At 42.0% G+C, this 17,207-nt stretch overlaps 1 non-coding gene across 1 annotated transcript; it reads left to right on the top strand.

Annotated features, from left to right (window-relative positions):
- Positions 1 to 11,907: 11,907 nt before the first annotated feature.
- Positions 11,908 to 11,981, top strand: TRNAI-AAU. The gene has a single exon. It is a non-coding gene; the product is annotated as a tRNA-Ile (tRNA).
- Positions 11,982 to 17,207: the final 5,226 nt, after the last annotated feature.

Below are 17,207 nucleotides of genomic sequence, written 5' to 3'. Positions count from 1 at the left end.
ATCTTGCTAGCTGCCACAGTTCCAGTAAGGAATCAGACAGTAAGGTGACAATATGTAGAGGTGGCTCTTGGTGGACCCTACTGGAGTGGCACACCCAGTATTATCTTAGCTCAGCAGTGGGGAGTTGGAAACAACCACAGCTTTTAGTTAGGGTAAACTTCTTAGCCAGACCTCTCAAATCTTAAATATTAATAACTTTACTGCTACATGGGGGACTATCATGAGTTGAAAAAGTCTTGCAGAAAAAGAAGTGTCTAAGAGTTATGACCCTGAAGCCTTAGGAAAATGGAGGAAAACAGAGCAGCATCAGAATGGAGGAAGAAAGCTGGAGATTGTCAGTTTTTACCAGGGACGTGGCTAACAGGGTGCATATGATCATTGGTTACTTCAGACAAAATCTGTTTTGTAACCAGAGAGTATTCTCAAGGTCTTGATTCTGGTGCATTTGAGGGAGACCCACTATGGATGTGCCTTAGTTAATGTTTCCCACTTCACATATTACCTTAAACAAGAGGCTCTGGTTTATAGTTACCATGCAGGGAAAATGGCCAGTGAGAAAAAGCAGAGCCTGCAATGAACAACCAGAACAAAGCTATCCAGGAACAGGTGAACATCTCCTGTTGTTGGTGTGGTCAGTTTTAAGTGCTGGAAGCTGATAGACAAGTGTGCAGCTAGTGTGGTATGAGCCACATCCAACCAACTTTGTCTTGTTTCAGTGGGGAAAACCAGTTTACCAGCATTTCTCTTTACAGTGAAATATTAAAACTAGATGCTCATTCCCACATTAGTGCATATTATGGCCTTTCAGAATTTTTGCTATCATAACACCTTTGTCCAGCTTAGGCTGAAGGGTATGAGCTGACCATATTTCTATTTGTGAGGCTAAAGCAGCAATGAAAATCCTGTTTTGATGCTTGCTTGTGAAGTAGCATGTTTTTCTTGTTTTTAAGCAGCTTTTTTTCAGACTAAACAACTATATCCCTTCTACATATGATGATGCAAAATGAGTAATTTTCTGCTTAAATCTCTTATCAGCATGTGCATATGTGGACTGAATAAAGACAGGAATTTGCATGTCAAGTTCCTGCTGTGCAGCCGTTGCCCTTTATGTGATACACGTGATTATTTTAAAAACATTAGTTCTTTCACGAGTACATCAAAGTTCTTTGCCAGGAAATGGTCACTCTTCTCTCTCTGCAATTAAATCAAGCCCACTGGCACCTCTATCTTGATTTATTTTTTTTTTCAAAATTATCCACATCTATTATGTTCATATAGATTACTTCCTTCAAGATGCTTGCTTTTCCACTTTTTAAATCATACATTTGATTGAGTTGTAACTAAGAGTAGATTAAAATACCTGTGATCAATCAATCACTTGATTCCCTGAGAGGAATCACTTTTACTTCTCACTTCACTGAGCTCGTGGTTTTATCAGCATCTCCTGTTGTTGGTAGATTTCAGTTTCAACTGTTTGATTTTTTTTTGGTTTCCTCATTTTCTCTGTACCCTTTGCTTCCTGTGCATTGCTGTGAATGTCAGAACATGTCTTGTCTCTTCTTTGCTCCATTTTTAATTCAAATCTTGCTGTGATAACACTAGCCTCTAAAAGCTGCCACTCCTACTTGTTAACAACAATGTGCTTTTAAGAGCCTTCAGATGCCACTCATTCTCATTTGAGTTTTTTATTCTTGTAAACTTATCGGCTCTTATAAACTTAAGAGAGTAGGTGTGTCAGTTGTTCTTGTTTTCTGAGGGTCTTTAAAGTGAAACCTGAGTCTCTAAAAGAAGAGGCAACCAGAGAAACTATGAGATGGATTCCAGCAGAGGCAAGCTCAACTTCAAGTTTTGTGGCCATACACTTCTGGGAACAAAGTGTTTCCACTGTGGGTTTAGATGGAAATTATGTAGCTGACCTCTCTGCTTCAAATCTTTTTTCCTTTTGCTTCAAGCTTTTATCTCAAATGCTATCCCCTACTAGCTGTGTGACTCCTCTTAACATCTGAGTACTCCCCAGTATTCATTCTTGTGTTCTTGGAGATGGGGATGAGACATGGGGACGATAAATTACTTAACCAATATCATACAGGAAACTGGTGGTGGATCCACTGCAACATAGCCTTACGCTCTTACTGTATTATCTTCCATTATTAAAATTTGGCTCCAGTTTTTCTTTAATCCTGTGTCATTGGAGGTGGTTACTTCAGCCCCAAATTCCTCCCTTGTGGGTGCAGACTCTGTTCCCACATCACTAGACTTATCTCAAGCTTTGACTAAATGTGAGTACTGAGGATACTGGACTGTGTATGGTTATCTACTTTAATGTGTTAGAGTGGATGAAGGTGGCACTTCTGTCAGTGTCTCCCAATTGTCCCTGTTGGAGAATCTCTTTGGAAAAAGTGAACCAGAGTCTTGCAAGATGAAACTAAGCAAAGATGTCAGTGGTGCATCTAGAGCACTTCAAAAGCTAATGGCTGCTCACTCTGCAGGACCTTGCTAGGCATAGCATAAAGTAAAGGTCCTGGAGCAGCTATAGAGTGTACACTGCCCTCCAAATCAGCTGCTTGGCCTTCAGGTATACCTCTGCTGAGCTGCAGTACTCACTAATGTAAATGTAGGTCAAGTCTGTCAAACCCTATAGGAGGCCTGCTCTAAAGGCGCTCTCATTCCAATTCCCTAATATTTCTGTAATCTTTTTTCAGTAAGACTCGGTTACGTGTATATGTTTCTGCTCTTTGTGAGCACTACGGTGAACATCAGCTTTTGGTTGGTTTGCATAGGGTCTTCAAGCATTTGTTGCTCATTGTGGCTGGACTATGTTAGTAGTCATTTTTTTGGTGCCTCTTGTTTAGATGCATTTATTTAGAAGTCCTTACCATATGGAGGAAGGGTTCATGCACACTAGCTCTTTGTGACATGGTTTGCTTGGGTCATCCAAGCTGCATGGTATTGTTTAAATATTGTTCTCCCTCTCTGTCTTCCCATTTCCAGCTGGGTAACAGAAATATTCTGAACAAGCGAATAATTGTGACTAGAAAAAAGCTGTTTAGGGTTCTACTAAAACTTGTAAGATTTGGGGTTTTCAGACACTGCTCAGGTTGTCTGGCACAAATGTAAATGTGAATAATAAATCACTGAGTTGCAATGAATGAATTCCTGTTAATAAGCAGTCTTGCTTTGCTTTTGTAATAAAACTCAGCTTTAGAGATAGAATTTTGCTAATATGTAGGCAATAGGGGGGTAAACATTTCCAAATAAATTTTAGTGCTGTCCCTGCAGGATGCTGCTAGGCACTAGGAAGTCTTGAAATCCCTTCCATTACCTCTCTCCTTCAAATCACATTTAAATCTTTTAAAAGAGAAATACTTCCAAATAACAGGGCTGCAGCATAAAGCAAGAGACTAGTTATTGTTAGTTATTATTTGGGGGAAAAGAGGGTTATTTTTCTCTTATCCCTGCCTGATACTGCATAGCATCAATTTCTGCTGGAAGAGAAGCCAGCAGGTGTCTAGCTCACACCCATTTTTTCTTTACATTAATTTTGTATCTCTCTAATTTCATTTCAGTAGTTTATTTTCTCTTCCTATTCTTTCCATTAGGTTTTTTTACTACCATCAGTGGGAGTGAGCAGGACACCCAGAGAACTATGGAATTCAGAGGAAAAATCTGTAAAACTCAGGGTGTAGCTGAGCAGCATCAGTGTTTTGCTTGATGGCAGTTGAAGAGATGGTAGGGTGCACAGAAGTGGCAGCAGTGAAGTACCTTGTACAAAGGATCCCATGGGAACTGGTATCGGGGAATGAGACTTGCATGCAAAGTCTCCCTCTCCAAACTCTCCTGTCCCAGGGCAGAGATCAAGGGCCTTACCCTTGTGACTAGTGTTCTCCAACTTCATAGTAATGCTAGGGTTAGAATAACCTATATGCACGAAGATGTAAAATTTTGCCAGTGTCAGTTTTTCAAATTTATTTCAAATGATCTGGGCTGTTAAGCATTTTAAAACTTTACCCTCTGTCTTGATTCTGTACTTAATGGATACGTACCTACGGTGTGTGGCAATTCACCTGGGCGATTTATACGAACGTGGTGGCCCCTGATGCAGGAAATGGGAGGTTAAGCAGCACACTGCCTAATGAAACAGGACAGCATGTGGCAACCTCTGGCTCCTGGGGTGAGTAGGGCTCTCCTCCCAGGGGGATGAAAGTTTTGGGAAGAATGTAGAGAAACTTGGTCGCTTGCAAGGGTGTTAGTCCTTGGAAACGTACCCTGGGTAAAGGTCAGGGAAAAACTTATTTTTACTGATTGTTTATGAAACCCCTAAAAAACATGTCAAGATGTGCTGAGTCTAAATCTACTTGTGCAAGAATCTAATGCCTTGCAGGGAGAGTAAGGAGGGTAGAAATTAAAACAAACAAACAACCCCCCCAACCCTGGACTAAGCCACTGGACAGGCCTTCTTTGCTTTGAACTTGATTGATATAATTAAGTTTTGTATCATTCATTGCTTTATACTTGTCCTGACCTGCTTTGCTTGATCAGGGTCTAGTTAAGAGATTTTAGCTTATATCCAGCTCTAAGCCAGTGGGCCCAGGGGTGAAGTTGACGATTATTAACACAAGTAGACTCCTTGCAGTTCTGTACCTTTAAAATGAAATTAAAACTAACTCCCAACCTTGAAATGGACTGACTTTTTTTTTCCTTAGGCTTTGCATGTGTCACAATACCATGTTTTAAAAATAGTTTGTCACCATATTTGGCAACTGCAGCCTGGGGCTGGAAGTATATTTACCAATGTGTAGGGATCCATAATGCTGGCTGCTGAGGCTGGAGAGCAGTGCAGCGCTTGTTTCTTGGCAAGAAATCATGTAAGTAATCAGCAGGGTCCCAGAAGGTCATCCTCCTTCAAGTGTTGCCTAAAAGGCTTTTTGCTCTTTTCCTTTCCTCTGTTTGAATTGATCCTGTCCAACAGGGTCTGGCTTTGTACATAAATCCTTGCTAAGCTTTCAGTCTGCACTCTGGCTGTGCTAAGTTGTCTCATACTTTTTGGTGTATGAAACTCAAAATATATTCCTGGTGGGACAATGCTGATATTTATTAGAGCTGTGCCCTGAAAACGGACTGCTCCAATGCTGTAGTGACCACGGTGTCTGTAACAGCTGGTTCAGGCTCTGGTCTTGCCATGCTGTATTGCTCCAGAATGGGAGCTGGAGTGGCTTAGAAGCACAGAGGACATGGATGAAACTTGTGCCTCTAAATTAGTTGGTAATGGTTGAGAAATCCCACTTTGCTCCCAGTGTCAAGCAACATGAAGAGCTAGCCCCAGAAAAAATAAGGCTGCTATGAGCTCATGCGATTAAACCCTTTTCTTCTATGTGTTGAAGAGTTTTTAAAAGTAGATTAAACTATTTTCTACTTCCAGAAACTGCAGTGTCCTCACCAAAATTAAGTTCTTTGGCAAGATCCTGGACCTTGATATCATGTTGTTGTGGAAAAAACATCTAGGAAACTGGTTCGACTTTGAACTTTCAGTTTCTCAGATCAGTACAATTTGGTACGTAACAAGTTGTTTTGTGACCAACAAAACTTAGGAATCCTTTTTCCTTCCCTTTCTCTGTCCTATTAAGAAATCTCGTGTTTGCCAGTGTCTCATGGAGAGTCTCACCTTTTACAAAAATCAGGGATAAGATGTCTCTCTTCTACCTACTAATGAGTTTTGTAACACTCATAAGAAATGAACAACTCTCAGATCTCTACTCTTTTGACAATTTTATTGAAATGCAGATGACTGTTTTGGATTTGATTGAAAGTGAATTCATAGGCAGTGTGGTTATAGGTATGCTTGTCAGGTAAGCAAAAATCCTTACATTAAGACTCTTTAATATTAGATCTTAGATTAATAAATGTACTAAGATTCCCCTTTCAGCTGACTGAAAAACTGTATGGTATGTGAAGGAGGAGGAACCACCCCTATTCTTAAGGATGCTTTTTAGTTGACTGGGCTTTTAAGTAAAAGCTCTCTAAATTCATGTATAACTACTGAATGGTTGGATCCAGAAAGCTTTGATAGGTAACAGGTAGACACATAAAATTCAGAATATCACATCATCCTACAGCTTGTGTTCCCAGTCTTGGGATGAAGTGGTGTGTACGTGTTTGGGTTAACGTGAAAATGTTTTTTCATGCTTCAAGGACCAGTGTTTCAAATAACATCCTGCAACTTAAAGCATTGTGTGCCCTCTGGACATGCTGGTTTCAAACTCTGAAACCAGCCAGAGAGAGCTAGGTGCAGCACTGTGAGATCAAAATTGTTTTTGACTTTGATCAGGGTAGGCTTTCACAGGATAAATGAATGTTTGACCTAATAACACTGGACTGAGCCTTCTTTTATTTGGGAAGCAACATAGCAACTTTCATATCCACTCAGATTAGACAGGCACTTTTATTCCAAGGTCACATCACAAAGGCATGCACAGAATAAAATAAGTGTTGTTCAGTTTATCTATGTCAGGAGGACAGAGAAGGGAGCTGACCCTGCTAGAACTTGATCCAGTTGTGCTTTCACGCCCAGGTACTGCTGTTCTAGTGATGAGACCCCTGTGCTCCTGGAGATAATGGGTGTCAGCGTGATTCTTCTCTAACTGGCCCTAAATGCTTCTTTGAAGAGATGTAATAGTTCGGCAGACCCGCATGAGGACATGAACTGTGGAGTGACAGCGTTTTGCCTTGCTTGAATCCCAATTTTTCCGAATACTTCAGCTGCTTCCTCTACATAAATGGAAATAGGAGATGTTAATGTATATGGTGGTTGCAAAACTTAATTGCTATGATACGTAAAGACGAAAAGAGGCATGTGAGTGCTGAGCAGTAACAATGATGTAGACTTTGTGAAGGAAGCTGAGAAAGCCTAGAAAGAAGATGCTAAGTTTAAAAAAAAAAAAAAGCAACAAACCCATGAGCATAAACAGTATATACTGCTATATCTTTCATGGTTAGAACAAGGAAACTAACACCAAGTATAGAAATATTACGGTAGATCTTTTTAAACACTTGGAAGTCACATGTAATCTTCTAATGTTCAGAAACTTGGCTTCATATACGCTAGCTGTAATTGTAGGTCTTATGTGGAACTGATTCCAAAACTAGTAAGAAACCCACCGAAACATTCAAATGTCACCTATGGCAAGAACCTTGTGCAACATTTTAGTAATATAGAGGCATTTTGTATGCCGGTGTTTCTTATTTGGAAATAGCTGTCTTCAGGGACCATGGATGTAGGAAGTTGAGAGTACTTCTGTTTTTTGGACTGCTGTTAGTGCATTTATTGTTTTGGTGTGCATTCTTATCTATGTGAATGAAAGCTGAAATTCTTGTCCAGGTCCAGAATGGTGTCCTTCTGTTGCATTAACAAATGGCAGCCTGATGGAGTGATAAATTATTTATGAACTTGGGATATTGATTTTTCTTCAGTGCTTATAGGAAATTATACACTTGTGGCTTCAAGAAATAATTGGTCCAATTTAATCGCATAAAAATTATAGTCCTTTTTAATTCTTTTCAAATGGAACTTTAATGACCACTGGGTGTGTTACAGAACAGAGCAGAGGAGAGGGTGTCTGCATGGACTGAAGAAATAGGAGGGCCAGAAATGGCAGGTTTTTCAGGTCTAACAAAAAATGACCACTATGGCAGTGGCTTTGAATGAAGGCTAATGGACACTTATGTGATCACAAATCAGGGAAATATTGCAAATTCTAATAAAACCACTTAGTAGTACAATGCGAATTAGAGGTACAGAGTGCCTAGCATATTATGAAAAAATGTTCCATTTGTAAAACTTCACTGAATAGAAGGTGGGTTTTGTTCTAATGCAAAGTAGTTTTCTTTTTGGTGTACTGGTCTTCTATTTAAGCTCTGCATCTGGGAGGAGGGCTATGAACTAAAGTAGGGGAAGGAAGCAGTTTCAATAGCTTCACCCAAAATAAGTCTGAATTTGTCCTTTTAGGGTGTGAAAAACATCCTACTCGGTTAGAATATTCTATGATGTTTCTGACATTCTAATGGAAATACAAGTACCTTGTGAAACATTCCTCCCTGAATATTCAGGTTTGAAAGAACTATATTGGCTAACTTCCCTAGAATATAAAAATAAATTGTAAGCCTCCTCTGTACTCTTTGCTTAAAAAAAAAAAAAAATCAAGAATAGTCCTCTGCAAGCAGGTTTTAGTGAAATCACATGGTACTCTGGGTTTTTACGATTGTAAGTTTTCCATCAGGAAACTGATTTTATAAAACAGATATTCTAGAATGAGGTTTCAAACCACTCTGGAGCAATAGTTAAATTCCATCTTCAAATTGTAAATGTAAATTACTCTAAAATGAAAAGGTACGAGTGTGGTTTGATCTGGCTTAAACTTACAATTTCTTCTGAATAAAAATGGGGAAAATAAAACTATTATTTCTATCTGCAAGAGAGTATCACTCGAATTGGATGTGAAGTAGTCTTATGTAGTCTAATCCATTCTGCCCATCCATAGCAGGAACAAAACAAATGGGCACTATTTAAAAAATGGAAAAGCTGCCAACAATTTCAGCACTAATAATGAAATGGTATTCATAATAATTCATACTGGTGATCCCTGTAATGCTAACTGTAGGCTTAATGTGGCATGTTAAATGGTAAACTGATGCCTGGTGTTAGCTAGAGGCAGAGAGTTGCAGAGCATCTCAAAACATTTTCCAGGGGAACAAAGTAGATCCAGGAACTGTGACACAGACAAACAAGCAAAATGTCTTCATGTAGTATCTTCTACCGGCCTTGGCACTAAAATAATACTATCGAGGTATCAAAGATCTGCCTGCTGGGGGGGTGGGTTGGGGATTAGCTGTATGTGCATAGCTACCCTATCTCAGAGGCATAGCCTGCTACGGGGATATAATGGATGTGGGCATTTTCTGCCCATATGCTGTAGAGGATGTCCAGGTCTTCTGAGAAATGTGTGGGACTTCTGGTTTCCTTTGGACAGCTTACTCTCCTGTGTCAGATTTGTGGTAAATTTGGCCTTAAATGAGCATGGTAATGGCATGCAGATGTTGCAAGACCAGCTTTCATAGTGGTGGTTCATGTTAGATGGTTGAAGGGAAAGGTTTTTTTCTTCTTCCTGGGACTCTGGACTTGTCCTCGTCTGTTGCTGGCCAGCACAGAGAAGCTGTGAAATAAGCTTTGGATATTCTGTTCAAAGCATGACACTGTTGCTACTGCTGTACCAGGAACTTACTGTGGTGGTTATGCTGGATATAATGTCTTGTTTATAGGTGTGATTCTTGAATCTGCAGATTTCTAGTTCAAAACACTGGTAGGGTCTGGACAAGAATGGTCCTCTTGACTGTTTTATTCAAAACTCACAGTAGCTATTATTAAAAATGCTATAAATATAGAAGGCATATACACGCTACACTTCAACACAAATTTTATGACCACCAAAGGTTTACTTTATGATTGGGGTAATAATAATTTTATTAAATATAACATTATGAGTCTTTATTCTGTTTTGATGCTCAGACATATGCAAATAACTTGCATTAGCATTTTTATGAGTGAGATTTCAATGGCAAGCGTATTAATAAATCCCTAGGTAGTGTTCAGGCTGATAACATTAGTTCTCTGTACCCTTTTATTTGGGCGGCTAATAAATTTTTTCCCTAGTTGTCAATTCTGAATTGATGAGAGATTAGAACAAACAGGACATGGCTGTGGAATGTCTAAAGCTATACTTTGTTGTTAAATTGCCAGTTCAGATGCATTTTGGGCTGGGGAGTGAGCAGTGACTGAAGATCACTTTGTCAGATGCCTTACTGGCTGATGTGAAATAAGATCTTAATGTATCCTGTAGTGAAGGCAGCTGGGAAGGGGTGGAGGCAGAATGAAACCCATGAATGTGCTCTGTTCCACTTTCTGCTTAAGTATCTTGCTTCTTCTGGAAGATGGTCTTGCTTTCATACACAGGCAGGGTTCATGATGGCAGGGCCCGTGGCAGCATGTGATATATAACATGGGCTGGAGCACAGTGTGTGTGGGAAATTGATATAGTTATAATTTGGCAATTTATTGCCAGTAAAAAGGAAAAGAAATTATTTGCTTGGGCACAGAGGTAGGAATACATCTTTGTAACCCTGAACAACACTGGGGCTGAGGAAAACATAGCTTTCCTCTGTAGACAACGCATTGAGGTATAGCTGTAGGGACTGCAGCTGCTGGCCAAGGCCGAGCCAATCAGTGATGGTGGTAGTGCCTCTGATAATATTTAAGAAAAGGGGGGGGGGAAGTGCAACAAACTGCAGCCAAAGAGAGGAGTGAGAATGAGAGAGAAACAACTCTGCAGACACCAAGGCCAGTGAAGGAGAGGGAGGAGGTGCTCCAGGCACCAGAGCAGAGATTCCCCTGCAGCCAATGAGGAAGACCATGGTGAGGCAGGCTGTCCCCCTGCAGCCCGGGGAGGTCCATGGTGGAGCAGATCTCCACCTGCAGCCTGGGAAGGACCCCATGCCAGAGCAGGTGGATGTGCCCGAAGGAGACTGTGACCCCGTGGGAAGCCCGTGCTGGAGCAGGCTCCTGGCAGGACCTGCGGACCCATGGAGAGAGGAGCCCACGATGGAACAGGTTTTCTGGCAGGACCTGCGGACCCATGGAGAGAGGAGCCCATGCTGGAACAGGTTTTCTGGCAGGACTTGTGACCCCACGGGGGACCCACGCTGGAGCAGTCTGTGACTGAAGGACTGCATGCCGTGGAAGGGACCTACGCTGGACCGGTTCGTGGAGGACTCTCCCATGGGAGGGACCCCATGCTGGAGCAGGGGACGAGTGAGGAGTCCTGCCCCTGAGGAGGAAGGAGCAGCAGAAACAATGTGTGATGAATTGACCACAACCCCCATTCCCTGCCCCACTCTGGGGGAGGATGTAGAGAAATTGGGCTGGAAATTGTGACTGGGAAGCAAGGGAGGGGTGTGGGGAAGGTGTTCCTCAGGCATGGTGTGTGCCTGGGGAAAAGCCTGGCTGGCAGGATGGGGGAGATGGTGCTGGAGGTGAGGGAAGAGCTGGTGGGGGGACTGTGCTGAAGAGAAGGGAGGTGGCAAGAGTGGTGTCCTGGCAAGTGGCTTAAGCTGGGCTTCAGGGCCCATCCAGGGACGTAGAGATGAGCTGGGGGAAAGCAAAGCAACTGTGAGAGGTGGCAAAAGTGCAAATGGAGCACCAAAGGATGGAGAACAAAATAGGGATAAAAAGGGATTGTGAATAACTCTTTCCTGTGTTGCTGTATCCTTCCAGGGAAGGCAAGTGCTTCCAGGCTCAGTTTCATTCAACTCTGCTGCTGGGTCAGTTTCAGAAGATGCTGGTCAACCCTGCCTGGTCCCTGGTTCGTCAGAGGACAGACTACGGGCCTGCTCTTCCACTCGCTCCTGCTGCAGGCTGTGCGGAGTTTTGCTCAGACCGTGGGAAAACTCAGGCAGGAGGGGACTCTGGGAGGGGTCTTGCCCAAACCCCCCGTGCTCAGAGCAGCATCGGCTGTGAGGGCAGGCCTGGAGGCTGCTCAGGGCTTGGCCTCAGGTGCCTGGAAAACCTCCAAGGATGGAGCCTGCACGCCCTCGCCCTGCAGCCACCTCTGTTGCCTCCCTGGGAGAAAGTTTTGTGCTTGTGTCCCTGTCCCAGGCTGGAGGCTCTGCTCGTCCCGGGCAGCAGAAATGCCCCCTATCGCGCAGGGCCCTGGGGGCCTGTAAGAAAGCGTAGCCGGCGCCGCGGGGAGGGAACCCCGAGCAAGCGGTACCCGCCCCGCGGAGAAGAGGGGGCGGCGGGGGCGGAGCGGCGTGCCCCCCCGACGCCTGATGTGCCGCTTCCTGGAAAAAGCGCCGCCAGCGGGCCGGTTAGCTCAGTTGGTTAGAGCGTGGTGCTAATAACGCCAAGGTCGCGGGTTCGATCCCCGTACGGGCCAGTGCTTTTGCCCGCCTCGAGCTGGGGAGCTGCTGGAGGTGGCGGGAGGGGGGCGAAAGTGAAAGCGAACCAGGGATGGACAACAGGAGCAAGGGCAGTGCGAGCTGGGAGGAGAAAGTGCAGTAGTGGGAAATGAGATAAGAAAAAGAAATATGTAGGTAGAAAGTGCACTCAGTGAAACTGTACATCTTCCTTTCCGTGGGACACCACCACATAGTCAGTACCTCTTGCTTCAGAGAATCTAGTGCTTCTGCCAGTTAGCATTGGGCCTGAAGAAAGCTTGTGGGATTTCAGATGGTCCTCACTTTCACTTCATAATCACCTGTAACTAATATTTCATATCAGGTCTTTAGCTCATTACATGAGTATAACTCTTTGATAGCTCTCTATTGTCAGAGGCTGGAACTAGTGATGCTGAAGTGGGAGGGTTTTATTTCTTTTTCTTTTTTTTTTTCCTTTGGAGCAGGAGGACAAGCAGATCTCCCTTGACAGCCTGATTTTTCAGAGAATGTTCTGAACTCCATATAGGAGATATCCAGATTTGATACACACACTGCAATCTGAGCCTTAATTTTTATTTATGTACTATTTATTCAAGAAAAAAAATCCAGGCCAAACTGAGATGTTCTAATAGAGTAGCATGTCCACAAGAGCAGCTGAGATGGATCCCTGCTGGCTCAACTGGCCTGTGTCTAAGAAACTTCACTTAGAAGCTCAAGACAGTTATTATTTTTGTCCTATTTACCTCTGAACTGAAATGGGATTTTTTCCAGAGGAGGCAAACTTTCTGGTGCAAATGTTTTCCTTGCAGAAACCGGTGGTTTCATCATTGGAGCTGCATACAGACAAGCCACACCTGCTTTGGGAAAACATCTTGAGTTAGCAGCATTCTATTGATTTCTTTCACAAATTTGCTAATATTCTCCTTCACTCTCCAGGCCTGTTGCTTAAGGCTTCTTCAAAATAGATGGTAATAATAAAAAAGAAAAAATGAAGGAAGAAAAGCAGGTGACACTCATGTCAAAGAGTTTTTACATTCCATCTTCCCCACAGTGTCACCAAGGTACAACAAGGGCACATGAGAAGTGTCATTCCAAAGTCACAATGTAATTTTTAAATCATACAGATGAATATTCATGTTATCTAGCATCCAAACTGCTGTCATGACTCCATCAGATGTCAAGGGGGAGTAACGTGGTGCTGGTTTGACCTTCTGTCTTGCTACTCCACTCAATGATCCTCCTCAATTCCGTTGGGTCCACTTAGAGTGGTCAGGACTCCACTGCATATAATGACATCCATTTTAAATGAAATGAAAGGAGAAACAGCATGGTGTTTTGTTTCAGAGAAAAAAAAAATCTGGGAATAATATTGCTTTGTTTTATGTTTCCCACATTAGGAATCAGAATTTTATTGCAGCTATGTTGTTGTATGGCAAAGTCCTTGCTATAAACCAAGGTGATGCAATGGCTCCTTGGCCCCCTTTTCAGTTTGGTTTCAATTGCTTATATTCAGTGTGGGATTTTTGGCAGTCAGGCTTGTATGGGCATATTTTCCGTAAATTTAATTTCAGCAGATGGTTGTGAGATTGTGAGGGTCAGCCATTGTCCCTAGGGGAGTCATTCCAGAGCCTGTTCTTCAACCTCAAAACTAGTTAGAGAATAAAAGATTAATCAAACCAACCCATATAGTGGAATAATGTTCTCGTGAGGACAGCAGAGGAATTTCCTTTCTGAATGGTCTGCAGTGGCAGATGCTGGGGCATATTCTGGGGTTACTCTTCGGTGTTCGATTTAACTTGTAATCGGATTGCATAACATCGAGGCTGGAATGGGTATTGGTTGCTGTGTGCACGAAAAGGGTGGTGTGAAGCACAGCTCTGCTGCCCACAGTGGACAACGATGGAAAGGATGAACCTGCCTTATTGCCTATGACTATGCTAAATACTGTTAGCTGAGGAGGAACCTTCTAATCCGTCTAGCTAAATCTCTTCCGTTACTGTTTCACATTTTAACTATTGCATTTTAGAGTTACCCAGACCAAATAAGCTAATCATTTTCATACTCTTCACTGAAATGACTGCATTTTGCTTTGAAGCATGAAATACTACTAGGAGGGAACTTAAGTTCAAATAGTTGAAGCTAGCCAGAAAGTGGGTTCATGCTGTATTCAATTTGGTAGATGTATATTCATTCCTTCAGTAATGTTCTGAAGCATTTTATCTTCTAGGCACATCACAGGTTAATTTTATAATTTCTTATATTGTTTATTACTAGAGCATCTAAGTGTCTTGCCATCAGGGTGCTTTATTCACTCAGTTTTCCATCAGGTGTCTTAATTATAGTGAAAATCCGAGTGGTAAGGATTCATCTGGCATATCAACGGAGTAATGCAGATACAATGCAGAAACAACATTATTGAAATCAAAGGCAGGACGTGGCGGGAAGGGGTTTTTCTTTAGATTAATTTGTGCGCAACTAAGTGTAAGCGTTAATGCTGTTACCATAGATAAAGCTTAATCTTTGCTTAAAACTGGTGAGTGTAGTGTTTACCTTCCATGCACTAGAAAAAAAATCGCAGGTCCATCAGAAAGCCCGAGTCTGTCACAACCCCAAACAAAGGTTTTCATTTAATGTTGTTGCGAGATGCAGGTGGGAGGGGGATGAGAAAATGCCATAGAAACAGACCCAGGAAGGAGCTGTCAGCCAAGAATGTGGCTGAATGGGCACTGGCAGCCCAGTGCTGCTGAGTCCAGGGTCTGGCTGAGCGAAGCTGGGAGCTGTAAGCAAAAGCCCAACAACCAGCCCCTGTTCTAGTGTCTCAGAAACAGGGGTTATTCAGGAAAGGGGACTGCACGAAAGGGATGCTGGCTTCCAGGTTTTTTTTCTTCACAACTCAAATAACAAGGACCCTGAATTTTTGTCCTGCGGTTCACATCAGAATGGGGTAACTATACTTACTGCTGAAGCTGGAGAAATATTTTCTTCAAACTTGTATGTTCTTAGAAAGCAATCACTAAAATGAAGTATAAGCAAATCTGAGTAATGTCTTAAACCCCAAGAAAGTGTGGCGGGCTGGGCTTGAACAGAAATCAAATCTTTGCTCTTGAGATACTGTATAAAAGGGTTAAGTAACTTTGCAAACAAAGCATCTGGCAATTTCTTCCATGGCTTTGAACTAATGCCTGCCTGTAGAGTTACTAAGTTTAAATAGCCAATCAGTCCTCTTTTCATTGTGGAAGAGTTCACCAGCAGTGCCCATAGTACAACAGGGCCACGTGGAGGTCACCAAATTCTCATTTAGGCACGTACCGTATAGAACCAGGTGGAAAGTAAGTGTGAAAATACCTGGCTCCTAGTATGTGTTTGTGCTTGTTTCACAAAGAATAAATAATCTTATCTCACTAGATTAGCAGGAGTAGCTATAGCTATACACCAATTCTGTGTAAGACTTCTTTCCTTGTGGTGAGGTACAAAAAGTGTTCCGTTAAATCAGTATCTAGTCACTGTTTCACAGGGAAAGTAAGCTAGAGATAACCACCTTTGGTGGTATTGTCTCAAAGCTTAAAAGGAAATATGTTAAAGTCTGCGTGTGAATTTTCTTACTTTTGGAGATGAAGAGGAATAGAGTTTTAAAGATACATAATGTGATTATATTATGCTATGTCATTTTCATCATTAACCAATAACATAAGGAACAGTGAAGGGCAATGGGGGTAGTCTGGAGTTTGGCATCCTCACACTTTTGTGGAAAAAATGTTGTGTTGCCCCAGATGGGGACAGCAAATGACAAGTCCCTAATATTTGGTAGGACTGAGGCTGATTGTGCCTTCCCATGTTCCTGAACAGACAGTGTTCACAGTGAGTTCACAGTGAACACTGAGAAGTGGTTCAGTCTGCAAAGCACAGCAGAAGTTTCACTGAGGGTCCAAAACTAGGCATAAAAAGGACTTTTTAGTTTCTGTGGCTTTCTTCCTCAGCTAGAGAAGATCAAAATATCTGGTCATTCCAAAGTCACAGATATAGGTGTCACTGTCAAGTCTTCCCAGTTGTGCTTGAAAGCCACTTTCTTTTTGGCTATAGTGGGTTTTCCATTTCTTTGTGTTGGCTTTGAGGAGAATTCTCCTGAAGGCCAGGGAATGGGACAGGTTGAATGGGAGAACTGAAGAAAATATGGTTCAAGGAACAATTTATTTAATGCATAGAGGAAAGCCACAGATAACTCTCACGTTCCCAATGAAGTTTCACTAACTTGTTAATATATGCTATCCCCGCTTTCAGCAAGAGCAGCTTTTTGATGGTGAACTCTGCTCTTGAATTATTAAAACTTTTTTTTAAGGAGAAAATCTTCCTGCATCCTACTTAAGTATGACTCTTCTGGTTTTAGCCTTATATATACAAATTGAAAAACTGAATAAAAGCAAAAGAAATATAATTCTGTATTTTGCCACCAAGTATTTCATTTCAGCAAAATCAAGGCAGCATGGGCTCCATATCTAAGAATTAAAGGACAAATGTATATACAGGTTCTCAATTCTGATTGACTCCAAGCCTAGGCCTTCAATTCTTCATGTCTGTCTTTCCCCATCTGTACAAAAAGGGAAAAATGCTTATTCTAATTAGGAAGCACTCTTGAAAATCCACAGAGAAGTGCTACAGAATCTATCTGTCCAAAAAGAGGTGGTTACCTTACTGTATCTTAGCTGTAGATCAACAACCTGTTGGGCACATCTGCACACTTTCTAGTGGTGGATGAAGACCAGCAAAGACAGCTGGTCTGGTGAAGACTTAAAAAAATTAAAAAAAATTTAGTCATTGGAATCTGTTTAAAGTATATATTTCTTTCTACTAGACAGAAAGCATGCTGAGACTTCCCTATGGTGACAGAACCTTTTAAAGTGGTAATTTCTGCCTAACATTGGTTTTAATGAGGAAATTGGATTTTCTCCTTTCGTGTGTATATACTTCTGCTTTTCTCCACATTTGTTCTCTAACAGATAGATTTGCAATAATTCTGCCAGCAATGTAAAGGGCAAGTTTTCTTTTAAGCAGCTGAGGCTCTAAGCAACTGATGTTGAGGCAGCAGACAGAGAAAACATTTTTATGGTATATTTTGGTGGATACACTGACCAGGGTCTGTCTTCAAGAGCATTTATGAAAATACTTTCTTTTTAAGGAATGAATCTGAGGTATGGTAACTCTGGCACTTTGTGGGTAACAAGGATAAG

Source organism: Haliaeetus leucocephalus, unplaced genomic scaffold (genome assembly GCF_000737465.1).
Source record: "Haliaeetus leucocephalus isolate CR32 unplaced genomic scaffold, Haliaeetus_leucocephalus-4.0 Scaffold228, whole genome shotgun sequence".
Taxonomy (NCBI): Eukaryota; Metazoa; Chordata; class Aves; order Accipitriformes; family Accipitridae; genus Haliaeetus; species Haliaeetus leucocephalus.
Note: the sequence above shows the minus strand (reverse complement) of the source record. Positions and strands in the feature narration are given on the sequence as shown.